The 18,877-nt window shown below is 41.3% G+C and overlaps 1 protein-coding gene and 1 long non-coding RNA gene across 4 annotated transcripts in view; one reads left to right on the top strand and one right to left on the bottom strand.

Moving 5' to 3' along the window:
* The window catches only part of LOC148362813 (PDZ domain-containing RING finger protein 4), a 248,545-nt gene that overhangs the window by 167,789 nt on the left and 61,879 nt on the right, over nucleotides 1-18,877 (top strand). The window lies entirely within an intron of this gene.
* Nucleotides 993-14,524, bottom strand: LOC148362814 (uncharacterized). The gene is made up of 3 exons (XR_015850901.1): nucleotides 14,458-14,524; nucleotides 13,431-13,845; nucleotides 993-1,637 (listed from the first exon to the last, which is right to left on the bottom strand). It is a non-coding gene; the product is annotated as an uncharacterized LOC148362814 (long non-coding RNA).

Raw genomic sequence — 18,877 nt, 5'->3', positions numbered from 1 at the left:
CACCACAACAATGACGTAATCTCGAGATCGGAGTGCAGACGAAAACTCAAACCGCAAAACAACAATGGCGAATCTGCCTGATGAAAATTTTGGAGTGAGGTAAATCTTTGTTAAAAAAAAGTTATCAGGTAATAATGACATTTTTTTGTCAAAAAAGTTGTGTCCCGGGGACGCACATTGATTTGACGTTAAGCGTCTCCAGCAAAAATTATGCGTCTAGGAGGCAGGGACGCGGGCAAACGAGAACACTGCCTACAGAAAATGTAGGTCGGTAGCTATATAGTCATAGGACATATCAAAAGAAAGCTTGAACCCTAATCATTCATTAGAATGTAGTATGTTTTGAGCTTTTACCATAGGTTAGTTAAAACAGTTAAACATTTCAAAGTTTTTTGAAAACGGCTTTTTTTGAAAATGCATTTCAAGCACAACTCTAACTTTGGTGATTTTCTTTCGCATTTGTGATACCTCCAATATTTAAACATGCTTTCTATAAACACAAGGGCATGTTGCTTGCAAAATAACATTTTATTAAAAGAACACTGAACTGATAAATGTATTTTGCTGAATGATGTATGAACTTTCGCTCACCATGGCGACCACTTTCTATTGGGGTGACTGTGTTCCTGCGGAAGTGCACGAAACCTCATCCCTCTCTGGCCATATGATGCAGATGGGACTTTGTCATCTTTTTTTGAAAGGAATAAGGAGGATTTATAACTGCCTATTACTACTTATTTTTATATTCGTTATTCTCAGCACCCTGCTTCAGCACACCCGCTTGCTACGTGATGCCACCCACCCCCTTATTCTTTGGAAAAAGGAAGCAACACTATCACGAGGGGGCTTCTTTAATATGTGTACAAATATCTGATCCAGGGTCAGGAACCTTTTAGATCAAAAGAGCCATTAAAGCAAAAAAAAGAAAATATTTATATATATATATATATATATATATATATATATATGGAAAAAAATGAGTGTGACTTGCCAGAGTGTCTGTACAGGCTGTTTTGATTGTACAAGCCTCTGTTTTTTTGGGGAGAATGTTTTTGTCGCTCTCCTGCATATATGTTAATGCCAATTTAAATAATATTCACTGGTGCGCTAATTTATTGAGATTGATAGCCGCGGACAGAGTCCACAAAGGAGTGTCTTAGTTGCAACACAATGATTTACTTTGCTGGACTAGACATTTCCCTGCTGCCAAGCCATTGATCTCAGTCCATAAGGACAGTGGGAATCACGTCCATCCATTAATGTACATATTAATTAGATGCATTTGGCTACCGGAGGAAATTATAGATATTCTCGTCGTTTACCCCCAGGAGCCCCTCCGCTTCATTGAATGTCTTCACTTTGACATTCAGAGCACTTGGCAGAAATCACATTGCGTCATCACCTGCAATGTTTGACACCATGTAGTGTTTTAAATAAACAGTCGGATTCCAATGTTTCACACCAGTTCCAAGCAAGTTGCTAGCCACCAGCCGAGGCGACCAAAAGGGATGTGGTCCACCGAAAGGGGCGAAGTATGAAATGGTGGGGCCCAACAGGTAATGCAGCAGGGAAGACCTGGGGGAAAGACCCAGCGTGCGTCCGAAGTTACCGCCGACACCCATGCGACCATCCGCTTCCTGGGGTAAAAAAAGAATAAGCTGCATCTCGTTGTAGGCCAAAGTTTTTTTTAAATTAAGTAAAAAAAAACCTTTAGAACGGGTCCCTAATTTAGTGTACAGTGGGACCTCGCTACTTTGCGGTTCCACGTTCGCGGGTTCAGAGCTTTGTGGGTCTAAAAAATAATGAGAAAATAGAATAATTTAAAAAAAATATACATATATATATATATATATATTTTTTAAGCATTTTTGAAAGGGTGTCGCTACTTCGCGGATTTTCACTTTTCGCGGGTGGTTTTGGTCCCCATTAACCACGATAACCAAGGGATTACTGTATGTCATTTTTGGCTGCTGTCTGGATGGTTTTGCATTCCCTTTGCTCTGTGCTTAAATTGCTGCCCCTGGACAAACATACAAGCGTATTAAAAGCACACAGTGACAGTAATGAACTGGTGCAGCTGACAAGCGAAGGTCTTTGTTTGTCGAGTAAACATTCCCCTAAGTGAGGCTTCAGCGGACGTCCTTTCCCATCGATCTAATCGTGGTGAATGACGAGACGGGATCATGTCAGGGGGGGGGGGGGGGGGGGTGAGTGTTAGTCCATTAATGTCAGCGTCGCGTCACGGTCTCTGTGGTCCGTCGGTTGAAGCTGCAAACCCTCTTTTCGTTTTTAAATTAGCCCCACAAAAAAAAGCATGCTGTTGACACTGGGTCAACTTAATCGGCGATGAACTGAAGTCATTTCGATGCGGGAAGCGTAGTCTCCACGGAGGAGTCTTAGGTCTTTGGGGACGCAACATCGAGTGGATCGATGTAAGGGATGTCAGTGTTCATACAGCGAGTATTTTAAACAGAGTTAATCAATAGCGGGATATGTTGCGAGAAATCCGATGTGAAGTCGGGGCGGGGCTTCCCCAAAGGGTTGCGATCGAAACCGGCGCTGACACAACACCGACTCGGCAGGTGGATCCCCTTTGACACTTTGGTGCTTTTCTTTTTGGGAGTGTGTCCAACATTCCAAAACGGCTTTGATATCTCCACTACGACTGCGTGGCGGTACCACCGTTGCTTGGGGAAAATCTATCACGTTGGCACTTGCAGAAATAAATTTGGCAAGGAAACTGTGTTTGGTTGTTTGTGTGTTTTCCTCTGAAATGTACATCTGGTCTTGTTGTTGACATTGTCCAAAGAGGAAACATTACACAAGCAAAAAAGAAACTAGGTGAATTCATGATAATAACCGCAAGGTGTTAATGTATGGTTAACAACATGGCCTTTGACCCATTTATGCCCTTTTAGCAAGGCATTCAATTCCTTCAGGCTCTGAGCTCGTGTGCTCTAATGGCTCAATGCATTAAATCCATCTTCAGTCAAATAACAGAGTTGGAGGTGCCAGAGGGTTTTCCCCTACCCCAGTAACTAGACTGTTTTTTGTTGCAGTTGATTATTGTTCCTTACCTAGTACCTTGTCAAATGTAATCACAATCTGAAAAACTAGACATTGTACTTTACACATGTGTCTAATGTTATGTCTAAGCGTTTCCAAAAGTGGCCATTAGGAGACGACCACTTCACAGCCCTTAAAACTTTTGTGTGCATTTGTGTATTTTACTTTGGCCAAGTTTTTAGACATTGTGAAAGAGTTGTAAATGTTCTCTTTCTAGAAGTCATTCCAATATTGCGTACACTTGCACGTAATAATACTGCGTAGAAACAAATGACGAATGGCTCTTTTGGTAAAGCATTCGATTCCTTCAGGCTCTGAGCTCGTGTGCTATAACGGCTCAAATGCATAAATCACTTTTCAGTCAGATCACAGGGGTGAAGATGCTAGAGGGTGTTTTTCCACGACCACAGTAACTAGACTGATTTTTTTTTTTTGGTACAGTTGACTAATGTTGATCAATGGTGTCTTTGAGGCAAGTTTATTAAATACATATTCATGAAATAAATCCTCAGATCTAAAGCAGGGGTCTCAAACTCAATTTAGCCAGAGCTAGAGCCTGAGAGTTTGGGCAGAAGAGTGTTTTCAAGGGCAGAAAATCACCAAAGTTACATGTGAAATGAATCCAATGTCCTTTAAGCTTCAGTTCAACAGCAATGACTATCTCCTTTGACACTCCCAGGTGCCACTCCTTTCGTGCTTAAATTTGAATACAATATTTTATGATTAGTTTGAAAATAATTATTAGAAGTTATTTTCTTCTGAGAAAATTGTAGATATTTTAACTGGTACTTAATTTGTAATAGACTAATATGTGGTCATTTGATCTTATCCGATTTGAACAATGAGGCAAATATTCATGTATCAATTAGAGTGACCACTATTTAATGATTGCAGCAGGGTAAAACATGTTCTATGCTAGCGACTCATTAGTGTCAATACGTGCTCTATCTAGGGCAGTGAGTGCTGGAAACCTAGATTTTTGGCCCAGCTAGCTTTACCCATGTTTTGCTAGCACATAGAGAACAAAGGTTGTTGGAGGACAGATAATTGATTATGAGATGTCGCAACTCACATAAATAGAAAGTTCTGATTCTTTTTTTTTTTCAATCAAATGCTTGCAAAAGAGTGTAGCATGGGCATCTTAGCTGGAACACAGGTGAGACACTAGCTTAAAGCCTTACCCAGTACCTTGTCAAATGTCATCACAATCTGAAAAACTAAACATTGTACGTTACAAATTGTTCTAATGGTAGGATTAAGCGTTTCCAAAAGTGTCAAGTCAAGTTACATTTATTCTTAGCCCTTAATCACAAAAATGTCTCAAAGGACTGCAAAGGATTACAATTACACCACCGCCTGATCTTAAACCAACATGCTGGCAAGGAAAAACTCAAAACCTCAGCGTGATGAAAAGAGAAACCTTGAGAAGGGGCTTCACAAGTGGTAATCCCCCTTCCAGGATGACCAGGGTGGAATAGATTTAGCATTGAGTTACAGTGCACAAACATAGTAAACATCAATAAAATATGGGTAACATGTTGAAATTTGTCAAGTCAAGTCAAGTCAAGTCATTTTTATTTGTATAGCCCTAAATCACGAAGAGTCTCAAAGGGCTTCACAGATTGTTACACTATATTACACAAACTATTTTCAACCGACAAGAGGAGTAGGTTATTCGTATGCAATGGAGTAGAAGTGAGTTTTAAGTTTAGATTTAAACATTTCCACTGAGGTTGCAGATCGAATCTCAGGGGGAAGAGCATTCCACAGCACCGGTGCCCGGATGGAGAACGCTCTCGAACCAGCAGAAGACTTCTTTGCTCTCGGGATCATCAGAAGACCAGCACTCTCAGATCGTAGGCTTCGGACCGGGACATAGTGGCAGATCAGATCTGAAAGATAAGAGGGAGCAAGTCCATGTATGATTTTGTACAATACTAAGAGAACTTTGAAGTCACATCTTTGGCTAACTGGGAGCCAATGCAGGTTAGCCAAAATCGGTGTTATGTGATCGTACTTTTTTGTCCTGGTTAAGAGCCTCGCTGCGGCATTTTGTACTAGCTGAAGAGACTTGATTCTGGACTTCGGGAGACCGGAGAGTAGTGCATTGCAGTAATCGAGACGGGAGGTAACAAATGCATGAATTATTGTTTCCGCATCAGACTGAGACAGTATTGAACGGATTTTAGCAATGTTGCGAAGATGGAAGAAGGCAGTTCTAGTAATTTGCTTTACATGCATCTCAAAGGATAGATCGGGGTCAAATATGACACCTAAATTTTTAACTGAGTCACTCTGTGTGATGTGACATTTGTCAATGTTCACAGCAGTTTTTGAGAATAAGTCCCGGCATTTAGAAGGACCAATGACTAACATTTCAGTCTTTTCAGAGTTAAGACGCAAGAAATTGAGTGACATCCACTCTTTTATCTCAGTGAGACAGGCCTCCAAATTTCCACAGTTTAGTGTGGAAGATTCCTCCAACGGAAGATATAGTTGAGTGTCGTCTGCATAGCAATGGAAGCTGATATTGTACTTGCGAATAATATCACCTAATGGAAGCATGTAAATGTTGAAAAGTAGGGGGCCGAGCACTGAACCCTGCGGAACACCGCAGGTAACATTAAAGGGCTCAGATGTCGTTTCACCATATTTAACACAGTGTGTCCTATCTGAGAGGTAGGATTTGAACCACGAGAGGACAGCTCCTGAGAGACCAATCCATTTTTCCAACCGTTCTAGTAGGATATTGTGGCGCACTGTGTCAAAAGCAGCACTAAGATCCAGCAGCAGCAAAAGTGATGAAGCGCCAGAATCCATTGACATTAGGAGATCATTTGTTACCTTGATCAGAGCTGTCTCAGTAGAGTGGTTAGCCCTGAATCCTGATTGCATGGATTCAAAAAGGTTATTCTCCGATATGAAAGCATTCAGCTGCTGTGCCACTACTCTTTCGAGTACTTTAGAGAGGAAAGGTAGGTTTGACACAGGTCTGTAATTACTTAATATTTCTGGATCAAGGTTGGGTCGTTTCAGTGTGGGTTTAATAACGGCGGACTTAAAAGCTACTGGAACTACACCTGAGGAGAGTGATGTATTTATAATATTTAGAACTGAAGGCCCAAGGACGCTAAAAAGACTTTTAATAAGTGAACCTGGGAGCGGGTCGAACTGGCAAGTTGTCGGTTTGGCCGCATTCACCACTTGTTTGAGATCATCAAGTGACAGTTCACTAAAACCGGCCATTTTCCCAGGGCAGCCACCCTGTCGTGCATCTGTAAATTTCAGTCCTTTAATAGGTGTGGTACTAACAATATCTTTTGCAATTTCTTCCTGTATGCATTGAATCTTCTTAGTGAAGAAGACCATTAAGTCCTGAGCAGAGTGTGTCGAACTGTCTGCGATAGGCTGTTGCCTTGTAAGCGATGCTACAGTGTCAAAAAGGGCTTTGGGGTTGTTCTTTTGAGACGCAATCACCTTCGAAAGGTAGGCCGATTTTGCAGAGGCAAGGGCCGCTTTATACTTTAACAAGCTGTCACACCAGGTTTGATGGAAAACCTCAAGCTTGGTAGAGCGCCATTTTCTCTCCCATTTCCTGCATTCTTTTTTAAGGGTTCTAGTTTCATCAGTAAACCAAGGTGTGCGTCTTTTAGGACGTGATTTTAGTTTTATGGGCGCTATTGAATCCAGCACACTAGTCAGGGTGGTATTGAACTCATTCATGAGTGAGTCAATCGAGCCATTGTATTTAGGAAAGGACGCAACTGCTCCAGGAAGGAGTTCAAAGAGCTCAGAAACTGTGCCAGTGCTTATATTGCGTCCGCTAAATCCCTCAGCTTTATTAACTCTACATTTAGTTAGCACCTCAAATGTCACTAAATAATGATCAGAGATAACAGTAGTACACGGTAGCACCATAATGTTTGAGGTTAAAACTCCTCGAGTCAGAATCAAGTCTAGCGTGTTCCCATTTTTATGGGTTGGCAAGTCAACCAGTTGAGTAAAACCAAATGCATCAATTAGAGAACTAAACGCAATAGTAAGTGAACTGTGTGGGGAGTTCATATGAATGTTAAAGTCTCCCATAATTATAATTTTGTCTGCATAGGTTACTAGTTCAGACAAAAGTTCAGCAAATTCGTCTAAGAAAGTTGTGTATGGCCCAGGTGCACGATAGATAGTTATTACATCAATTGACAATTGAGGGGACCGCATCACAAGAGCCTCAAACGTTTTGTATTTATTAGAGGTACGTGTATTAAATTTGAGCGATTTTTCAGAGATTAGCGCAACACCACCACCCCTTTTCAGCGTGCGTGCTATATGACTACTCTCGTAGTCTGGGGGAGAGGCATAATTTAGCGCTAAGTGCTCATCCGGGCGTAACCACATTTCACAAAGACCCATACAGTTAAGTTTATAATCACGAATAATGTTATCAACAAGTAAAGCTTTTGGAGCAAGCGATCTAATATTTAACAGACCAAATTTCAGCTTTGCTGAATCATTTGACTTAGCTGAACTCTTTGTAGTCCTTGTCGAGATCTTCAAAAGCTCCCGGCGTTGTGGCCGTTCGTGAGCGCTGAGTTTAAAGCGTCGGTTGTCCGGCGAGGAATGAATGGTGGAATTAGTTACATCCTCGCGTCCATCCTCGCGTCCATCTTGCTGCTTGGACTTCACACGCTTCACACATCTACCTGCACGGCAACCACGTTTCTGTTTCCTTTCTTTACGGGGCCGCCGCCGTCGTTTATTAAGAGGAATAGCTGTCCACAAGGATGCCGGGTCTCTTTGAAGTTCGCTCGGTATATCATAGGCGTTATAAAAAGTGCCCGAAAAGTCGAAATTTAGACGCCCACCCAACCGAATAAGTTCGTCCCTACTGTAAGTGTTTTTGGCCACACATGTGTCCAAAAGTGAAAGCAAAAAAGACAAGAGAACGGCAATAAATGGAAGATTAGCTGGACAACGAGCCGCAAGCATGTATCCATGCGCCGCCATGTTGGAATCATCCGAAATTGCATGACAGCAACGACGCCTCAAGCCTGTAAACTAGTCCGAAAAGTCCATAACAGCAATGACGCAGCTTCCCAATTCAAGAGATGGTCGATGCAGGCGTTGACATGCTTCAGGTCTAGACGCTGGTCCACTGACTCATCTGAAATCGTCCTTCTTCATATCACCAGTGGCCATTTGGAGATGACCAGCCCATAAAACTATGCATTTATGTATTTTACTTTGGCCAATAATTTTTAGACATTGTGAAAGAGTTGTAAATGTATGACCTCTCTTTCTAGAAGTAAATCCATGATTGTGCACACTTGCGAGTAATAATGCTGCGTAAAAATGAATGACAATTGGCTTTGTGCACGTTTAGCATTGGCTTTGAATTTAAACGCACACCGTAAATGTGTACATATTTACTTTGGGAATTCATTGGTTAATCAATGTGTCGATCCGCATTTGATTCGGTCACTATTGGCTAAAGATTTTTGAAGCCAAATTGGTTGTGACGTTTTTTATGTTTTTTTTTTCCTTCAAGACAGGCCCTGATAGTTTGTCACAGACTTTAAAAAATAAAGTTCGCAATTGGGCAGGAGCTGTGTCAATCCAACTGTCAGAGGAATAATTGGAACAAAAATTTGACAAGTCTTTTTATTTTTAAAGGGGAGTAATGAAGCCAATCAGATGGATTAGAATGAAACCTGTCACGGTTGCCATGGCGCCCAATTGGCCCCGCCTGTGTGGTGCCAGCTGTGGCTCGTTGACAGATTGGCTTCCCTTCTATTTAAGCTCAGTTCTCTCACTCACCCTTTGTCAGTCCATCAACAAACCTCTGCCCCACAAGACGTGGGTTTTGACTCTGTCCGGTTCCCTGCCTGCGTTTCCTGTTCAGGTTTGTTCCCGTCTATTTTGTCCTGTTTAATATCGATCTCCAGTTTCGTTCTCGTCTAGTTTGTCGTGTTTAATTTCGATATCCAGTTTTAATATCATACCTGTCTGTACCGTCCTGTATGGTATCGCTCCATCTGTCTGATATCTGGTCGAGCAATTGGTATTGATCTCTTCGCCCTCGCTTCCTGTCATTCCACACCAGACTGCTGCCGACGTCTTCCGCCGGCGTTTGGGTTAACGTGAATGACTGCCCCATTTCCCGTGAAATAAAAACTTGTGTGAGAAACATCACGCATTTGGATTCTCCTCCTTTTCCGGATCATGACATAAACCGATCGAACAATGCAGGAATGCATTTAGGCATGTTTTTTTGTTTTACCTGTCGTTTTTATCGTGTCTTTTGGAGTAAATTTTTTACTCGGTTGGATTTACTGGACTTTCGTGAATGTAAGCATATTTGTCGGGAATCGTATCATGAGCCGCCATCACATGGAGGGGTTAATGATAGGTAAATAGGTATATTCATCCTGGCCCGACATTACACACAAAAGGCAGTAGCTACCAATACAGAACATCAAATCAGGACATCCTTGATTGCCTAGATGCCAGGAAATTGATTCTTTTTGTAGTGATTCCGTTGAGCTCAAAAAGGACTTTCTGCAACACGAATATTAAGTTATGATCTGTACGGAGCTTTTAGGGAAAGACAAGGATGACTGAAATCTATCAGAATCAAGCTCCATCTCCTTAGAGACATCCTAATGCCATTAGTGTCTCTCCATCACCAGTCCAATAGGTCCTTCAAGAGACGCTTAATTATGTCCCGAAACCCATCACCACATGTCCCTAGGGACTCAGCTCTGCCTCCCGCCCACTGAACTCCCCCCTCCCCCCTTGCTAAATGTTGCCGTTTGGCAGAGAATTAAATGTGTAAAAATGCGGGATGGGGAAGTTGGCGTCACAGATGTGAGCGGGCTTTAACAGGTTGCCCCTCTGCTGTTTGGGACCAATTAGCGTTTGTCATGACACACTTCTGCCCCACTGCACCGTCACGCACTAGCGCTCGCGTTTTTCAACACGGCTTCATTCTCACTTCCAATATGCTTCATATTTTAGCAGTCTGGATAATTGTTTCTGTTTACAGACTGTTTCCAAATGGCAGGATTGTTATCAGAGAATCACAGTGGAGCAGACGTGTTGCCAAGCGATTAAGCTCATGAAATGACTGTGTTTTTCGGACTTGGAAATGCATATAAATGGGTATTATCATCACACTATTTTTACTCACAGTGCCAGAAACACTGATTTGCAAAGTGCATTCTGATAGGTTAAACAGTCTCTCAACTTTGCTCCCGATGTGTCAATAACTTTGCGAAAGACAGAAACTGAAAACAAAGTCTTTCAACAAAGACTCTACAAACTATTTTACCTACTTATTCATATTTAACTGAGGTTCAGTATGCACTATGCAAATCAGAGCTTCTGGAACAGTGAGTAAAACTCGTGTGGGGTCAGCCCTTATCAGGGTTCGTACGGGTGCTTGAAATCCTTGAGAATGGTTGAATTTAGAAAGTTGTGTTTTCAAATATTGAAATGCTTGAATTTGGGGTATAGTATTTGTAAAAGCTTGAAATTGTTGCCATGTTTCTTAACAAGTCTGCTTAAAAATGACGCCAACACTCTTATCTGCTGGATTGGCTTTTCCGTTGCATTTGTGCTTCCCTTGTGTTTAACTGCAGTTTGCATTCATTTGTATGGAATTATCCTATATTCGCCCTCTACTGGAACATATGCAATCTACACCGGGCACTATGTAATCTGTATTAGTGCAATGACTATGTATCAATAATGGATACTTATTATGGGCCATGTAAAAATCACAGGTAGTGTATTCCATTAGGTTTCCCAGTAGTATATTGTAATGGGAAGAACTTTTTCAACTGTAAATGTATTCTACGTATTATTATAATTTCTACCCAACAACCCAACACCTATATGGGGAGAAATCTGTCTCAAATATATTTGCGATTTACTCAAAATCTAAAAATCTTGCATCATGAAAAATGCTTGCAAGCTTAACAATTGCATATATAAATCGCTCTGCAGAATACATAATTTACAAAGTATTATTTTCTTTAGAGACAACCAGTTCAGGGATTCCCCTGCCTACTGCCCAAAGATAGCTGGGATGGGCTCCAGCCCCCCAGCGACCCTACTGAGGATAAGCCGTGCAGACAATGGATGGATGAAAGGATATTTTCTTTGTAGACATTTGAAAATTGGCTTTGAAAGTCCTTTAAAATGTCCTTGAATTTGGCCATGTAAAAGGTATACGAACCCTGTCTAGTGCATTTTTATGTTATCTATACCACTGATTGTCTAGTGTTAAACTGTCGGCACCTTCACCACTGCTAACTGGGTTTGATTCCTCATGCAATTAAGGTTTTTGATCGTAATCGGCAACACGGATCAACTGAATAATCATTGTGTCAAGACCAGAACAGAAGGAGGACCCAGATGCGTAAAGTGACTCACAATTTTATTGAGCTATGGAGCAGTGATTTTCAACCACTGTGCCGCTGAACACTAGTGTGCCGTGAGAGATCGTCAGGTGTGCCGTGAGAAATTATCCAATGTCACTTTTTAAAATTTAAAATTTTACAAAACATTTATGAATCATTTTCTGCAAATATTATGTCATTGTAAAGTGTCTGTGCTGTAAAAAGTGATGGTATTATACATTATATTGTAATTAAACATACTGTTCTGTGTCATTTTATAACATTTTTGTTTTTCGAATGTAAAAAAAATGCCCTTGCTCAAAAAAGGTTGAAAAACACTGTTATAGAGGAAAAACAAGCGGCAGCGATCCAGTGCTCGCTGGGCGAGCGAAGAAAGCCATTTACGGTGTCAGAGCGTGTTCAGAATGCGGAAGTGGATCTTCCGGAGTGGGAGATTGTAGCGTGGTCAAACGGGGAAAAATGGGTCGTCAGCCGGGACGGGAGATCAGAACGTGGTCGGCGTCAAAAAACGGGTCATTAGCCGGGACGGGAGATCAGAACGTGGTCAGGGTCAAAAAACGGGTCGTAGCCGGAGACAAACGGGGAAATCAGGAACAGACGTGGGAAACGGGTGACAAAACGGGACCGACAGGAGTCAGAGTCAAAATGCTTGTCTTGTGTAAACAGAGGTTCGCGGACGGACTGACCAAGGGCAAGTGAGAACACTGAGCTTAAATAGGAGGGGGAACCAATCAGGTAAGCAGCACCAGCTGATGCCAAACAAAGCAAGCACAGGTGAGTAATGAGTAATCATGACACATTGTAAAAATAACCCAACGATTTATAACCACAGTAGGTCTTACTTTAGACTGTAGTCTCAATTTCATCTTGTAGTGTGTTGCGCCCTTTGTATGAACAATTTATGACAAAAGAGCAATTTTGGAGGGTGTTCCTTATAATTTGCTTTCCCCCTTGTAGTGCTGTATACACGGTTATAACCTGAGCACAGATGCAGCCTCCCATTGTGTTTCATTTAAGTCTCTTTAAGCGGTTTCCCTGCCAAAACTGCGCCCCGAACAAAAGCGCCCCACACTTTACTTTGAATGTGCCTTGCTGTTAGCCAACATGTCTACCTTTCTCAGACGGTGGCTTCAGTTTTGCGGCGAGAAGGAAGGAGTGTAGTAAGCGTCGCACGGAAACTTCCCAGTGATCAATCGTTCATACTCTTGACGGGGGGGTGTCGCAATTAAGCCCTGCAAGGCTTGCCAACATAAAACCACAAATAATTCTCTGCAGGGTCTCTAAAATGAGTGGCAATTATGTGGAAGTTTTGAGAGCACCTCACAGATGTAACAGTGGGAGTAGAAAAGGCTTTATTCTCTCTCTAATAAACTTTAGGAGAGTTTTAAAGTTGAGATTGACAACAATTGGACCCAATCTTTCTAATTCTCACTCTCGTTATATTGACCAGAGCACTCTTTTTTTTGGTCCAAAACAGATTTTGCTGTCACTTCGATTGCGCTCAGTCAAGAATCATTGAAGCGGAACAAAAACAATGTATTACATGCCTGACTTATTTTTATTGTTCTTATTTCAATTGTCAAAGTTTAAAAAAATGCCTAAATGTTAAAAGTATACATATATTGTTCCCTCACCATATGGCGTTTGCGTTTGCATTTTTGCCTATAAATTTAGCTATTTTTTTTGCAAGCACTGCATAATATAGCCCTCACTTTAAGAGCACCAGAATAATCACACCAATGTGGCTTTCCAGAGAGATTTGCACTTGATTTTCACTTTATACCAGGGGTCGGGAACCTTTTTGACTCAGAGAGCCATAAAAGCACAATTTTTGGAAATGTGTTTCAGTGAGAGCCATATAATATATTTTAAGACAGAATTCAATTAAATGTGAGCATAACAAGCGTCTTAATTTATTATTTTAAATAATGATGTTATAATACTCACCATTAATGCGTCTTCTGGTGCTGCATGGGTTTGCTGATGGTTTTGTAGTCTGGTTGGTACTTGGTGAGTTAAAGCTTCATGCAGGCATTGACGCCTTCATTTGTTAAATGTGATCGTAGGTTGGACTTGATGTTTTTGAGATGTGAAAATGACTGCTCACATGAATACGTCGATTCAAACATTGTCAATACACCAATACTCACACGCCTCAGTGTGTGGTATGTGACTGGAAGCGCGTTCCAAGCTTTGAGAATCAGCTCGTCTTTGGATTGAAGTTTGTCCAGTTCTGTCCTCATGTGCTTGCTCGCCAACTCCGCTTTCTGTCGTGCAATTCTTTCCAATTCTTCATTCAGTGATTTGAACTTGCTCATCCTCATCTCTGAGGCCTTCAGGTCAGCCACTTCTGCTTCAAAATCTACCAGGGAGACATCAGGAATGCAACTCAGGTCGGCTGTGTTCAGTGAACACTCGTTTGGATGGGTGGTGAACTTAATAAGACCACACTGCTCACGAAATTCTCCAAAGTGCGCTTTGAACGACTGGAGGAGACCGGATGTGAAGCCAGCTAGCTGGTGGAGATGTTTTGAGCGGGCTCACTTGTTGTGTATGCCTCTGTAAACTCTGTTTTTCGAAATGTAGTAAGCGACCTGTTTCAAAATCCTTGATCAAGAGCTCCAGCTTGTTTTCAAAAGCAAACACAACGTGTTGAAGGAATAACACTGTATTTCCAACGCCTTGCACTTTAACGTTGAGCTGGTTTAGATGTTCGGTAATATCGACGAGATAATAAAACTTGAGGAGCCACTCAGTTTTCGCTACCTCAGGATGCTCGTTGCCTTTCGTTTCAAGAAAAATCCGTATTTCGTTGAGGCAAGCCGTAAAACGGCTGAGCACCTTCCCTCTTGACAACCAGCGCACATTGCTCTGCAAAAGCAGTCCGTGCAAAGGGGGCATGGCGTGTGTCGAAGTGCCGCTTAACATTCGACTGTTTCATCGATGCAATTTTGTCATAGCAAATTAGGCATACCTCTTCACAAAGGCAAATTCTTCGGGCTGTTCGTCCTGAAATGTACGATATTCATCATCTTTTTTTCGTTTCGCCATCTTCTCCGTCAAAGAGTTAGCTTTGAGCTAATGACCAACGGCCAAGTGCCAATGGACGCAAAAGGGGGCGTGTACCTGTGCCCCCCAGTAACGGCCAACATCGGGTATTATCATCCAATTAAAATAGACAATCGCTCGTGCAACTGCAACTCTGCACAAGACATGATCAATAGAAAATCGATGGATGCATTTAAGCAAACGATAATTTTTTTAAACCCAAATCTGCGAGCCAGATTTGCGAGCCATATGTTATCATCAAAAGAGCCATACCTGGCTCGCGAGCCATAGGTTCCCGACCCCTGCTATATACGGATGGATACAACTGTTGTATTCACACAATCAAAACATATTGACTGTAGCACTTTAAGCGTGTGGCAGAAAACAAATCAGAAAAGTCCTAGATGAATCGATCAATTAACTTGAAGCTTTTTTAGTGCGTAAAGCGGAGTTTGCGTGTATCATTCATCTCTGTACTACAAATACCGTAGTGTTTTGGCATAAAATATCAGATGAAGTAAACTGCACTTGATTACTTGTGTTACACTACAGCACTTCATTTTTATTATATATGTATAAAATGTGTGTATATAAATATGTATATAAAATGCTTGTATATAATGTATGTACCGTAAATTCCGGACTATAAGCCGCTACTTTTTTCCCAAACGTTCAACCCTGCGGCTTATTCAGTGATGCGACCAATTTATGTAATTTTTCTAACAAAAAGGTAAGATTTAGACCGGTGGAATATATGCACCGAGGAAGACAGCAACTTCTTAGCTTGTGCACAAATTAAATTAGCGTAGACACATCCTCATCATACAAATTGCATAAAGAAAGGCACATGATGCAGCTTTCAAGCTAAACGCAATCGAGCAGTCTGATAAAGAAGGAAACAGAGCTACTGCACGTAAACTTTACTTTGCGAGCGTGTTGCTAGCGTATTTTTGAATAAGGGAGCGTGGGACGGCGTCCATATGACAAAGGCTCTTTCCTATACTGAAGGAAGACGACTTTGATGACGTCAGTTATAAGGAGGAAGATGAGGACGATTTACCGTGATTACTACAAGTATGGTATTTTTTTTTTAACAGAGCCATCTACTGTGTTGCGAGCGTGTCGCTAGGAGCGTGTTGCTAGTAGCGTTTTGCTAACCTTCACAGGCACGGTTTGGGATGAAAGTTATAATATTATTATTAAAGCTTTGAAAACTCTCTCGGTGTACCGTCTTTCTTTGTAAATATGTGTAACCATGTATAATATGTATATTCAACTGTATATTTTTGTAATGTATTTATTTTAGAGACTTATTTTGACATGTTTTCCATGGGCGAATCAAAAAGAAGGGGCAAAAACAACGGGGGGTGACGGGAAGTGGAGTAAAGGTGAGACGTGTTTGTGGACGCGGCGGACAATAGTGGATATATATTTTTCCCACCCTTACCTTTGGAAATATACATTTTTTTCCCCTTGGATTATTTTCAACGGGACCCGGACTCTGCAGGTCTGCATCAAACATTAAGTACCGGTATCATTTTCCGTTCATTTTGCCGGCTGTGGTTTTTGAACTGTGTACTTTATATTCAGTTACAATCGTGGGACTCAAAGTCGGATTTGGGTCGATTTTGTGATTGTGTTACATGTTTTAATGTGGGCGCATGCGGCTTATATACAGGTGAGGCTTGTGTAAGTACAAATGTGGTTATCCTCTTAAAATGTGGTGGGTGCGGCTTATAATCAGGTGCACTCTATAGTCCGGAATTTACGGTATATAATGTATATATGTTTGTATGTATACATGTGTGTGTTGTATGGTTATGGTTTGAACCCTACATTGCGGAAATTCACTCAACACAGTGATACGTTTATTCTGTTTTTTAATATTGGGCACATGCAAAAGAGACTATATTTGATGCTAGTTCTTTTTTTTTTTTTTTTTACTATTATACCGCACTGTTGTGTCTTAGTTTGACTTGTGACATCATTGTCACTATTGTCCAACAATGTTGTTTTTTTCTTGATACTCACACCATTTAAGGCAGATCTGCTGTTCTTAACCTTTTTATTAATAAAAAGAAAGGGCTCAGGGGAGGGATTTTAGAATAGGTTGGACTATCTTATCTTGTCTTTCTCTGCAAGTTCAAAACTCGCGTATTTTAAAGTCTTTCAGTGTTGTAAGTACGGTGTAAAGTTCGGTTTTACCATGAAAGACTAGAAGTAGTCGAATAAGAGATAACAGGAGGTCTGTAATTGTGTGACCAAACAGCCAAAAGAACACCATCACGTTTTACCACCATTTAATTCATTCCAAGTTCCAAAGTCTGCTGGGAGTCTGTATCGTTCCCCTGAGTATGCTAATTTGTCAAAGACATTTTCTCCAGGAAAGCACAGAGAAGTGTTGTTTGTTTTACACCGATGAAAATTCCCCTGGCCGCCTCTTGCATGCTCCCAATTCATCCTTTTGGCTTCAGTACCTGTTAAACCTTGTACCGTGCTGTTGCGCCAAAACAGCTGTCGTTCCCCTACGCCAAGAGATTGTGTGTGGTCCTCTCCATCCGATCGGTTGGCCGCAGGACTGGATGCGTGGTCCAGTTTTTGGGCACCTGGTGTCCTCGTAATCTCTCACGGGATCCAAAGTATGGCAGTGACACGGTTGAACAGCTGATTAAATTTTAATCTTGGCCTTGCAGCAGCAAGGATAAAGCCTAGTCCAACAATACTAATTATGTGCGGGAGCAATCGCACCGCGGGCGCGTGGCATAAATCTAGCTGGGGATCAACCGTGGTGTGGATGAAGATGTTCGCCTCGTGCTGCTGCACAAATAAACGGATTGAAGCTGGAAAAACAGGTCACACACATATGGGCTCTCCTTATGGATATTGGGTGACGCCGACTGCTAACACACAAGCTGACCCTTCACCCCTGATGCAAATACCCAACTTTCTGACACTCTCTATTTCTAGCATACGTGTTGGAATCTCTAAAAAGTGCTGCCCTAGTTTGCTCGATGTCCGTCAACATATTTTTTGCAGAATCACTTGATAACCATGGCCACTTCTTTTCGTTCCAAGGAAAGTAGAGGCAGGGATTCAGGACAGCACATGTCAATCACAGGATTGACGCATGTGAATTGCTCTAAATGGGTTCTCGATTTATGCTGGTCGCCACGAGCTCAGTTGCTATGATACCGAGAGGGGTGGATAAGAGTTTACACTCTAGCATTAATGGTCAAGTGGGCAGGAACAGCCGGTTGTGACTGGCATGTTTACATTTTGTTTGTATACTGTGTGTTTTTAAAGTTGTTGCTGTTGAAAGACTTACTCTCAAACATTTCAAATTACAATTCCATCATCGGTACCCAAGAAGCGTTTGCATGTTGGTATGAACTGTTAGCAGACCTCACATAAAGAATCAATTCCTGAGCAATATTTAATCACTCTGCTCGGCTATTTACAAGTGATTCAACGCATGGGATAAAAACAGGTAGTGGCAAATGCTGCATTTTTCCACCATTGTGCGCCTTTAGTTAGCCAGACGTTACAGGCGGTAAATTATATTCACATTTGAATGACATTCACCCCAGCAGTGGGATTGGGACTTTGTACAGTATACCACCAATACAACATTAATATGTTATGAGGTGGGGATCGCAAAGTAAAATTGCCGCATGGCGGGAAATAGAAACCTATGGTAATTACCTCTTGCTTTCTGAACCCCTGGTACATTGTGGTAAAGATTTTAAAATAAAAATAAAAACTATAAAATGTACTGATTTCATACAAAAACATTTGAAAATGAATTAACAATAGTACATGGTAGATATCTAGATGTAAAGGAGAAATAAAACTTTTTTTACTTTTGGTGTGAATAGGCTTGAGTCGGTAAAATGGAGTAGAGGGTGGATGCAGACGGGGTAGGAAAAGGCGGATTAAATATGAAAGTAATTTTAAACTCTCCACTTGCGAGTTTAAAAGGCTCCTGACAGCAACTGTTTTTCTTTTACCCCTTAACCTTTATGTAAAAATTTCCTCTCAATCCCAATCCAAGACATACCCAAATTAAATTGAATGGTGTTCTTGAACTATTTGGAGAAAATAGACGTTTTGGGTTTTTTTTTTGAAAGTAAAGACTCTGAGGTTTTGTCCCAGAAGGAAATAATCACTACAAGTACTACTAACATAGAGTAAAATGAGTTGGAACATATAGAAATAGTTTTTTTTTCTTTTTTTTTTTTGCAATCAAAAACCTGCAAATCAGTGCAGCTTTGGCATCTTAGCTGGAAGATAGGTGAGACAATAGTTTGAAGCCTTAGCTGGTACTTTGTCAAATTTGATCACATTCT

Source organism: Urocampus carinirostris, chromosome 7 (genome assembly GCF_059441175.1).
Source record: "Urocampus carinirostris isolate Australia breed hairy pipefish chromosome 7, RoL_Ucar_1.0, whole genome shotgun sequence".
Classification (NCBI taxonomy): Eukaryota; Metazoa; Chordata; class Actinopteri; order Syngnathiformes; family Syngnathidae; genus Urocampus; species Urocampus carinirostris.
Note: the sequence above shows the minus strand (reverse complement) of the source record. Positions and strands in the feature narration are given on the sequence as shown.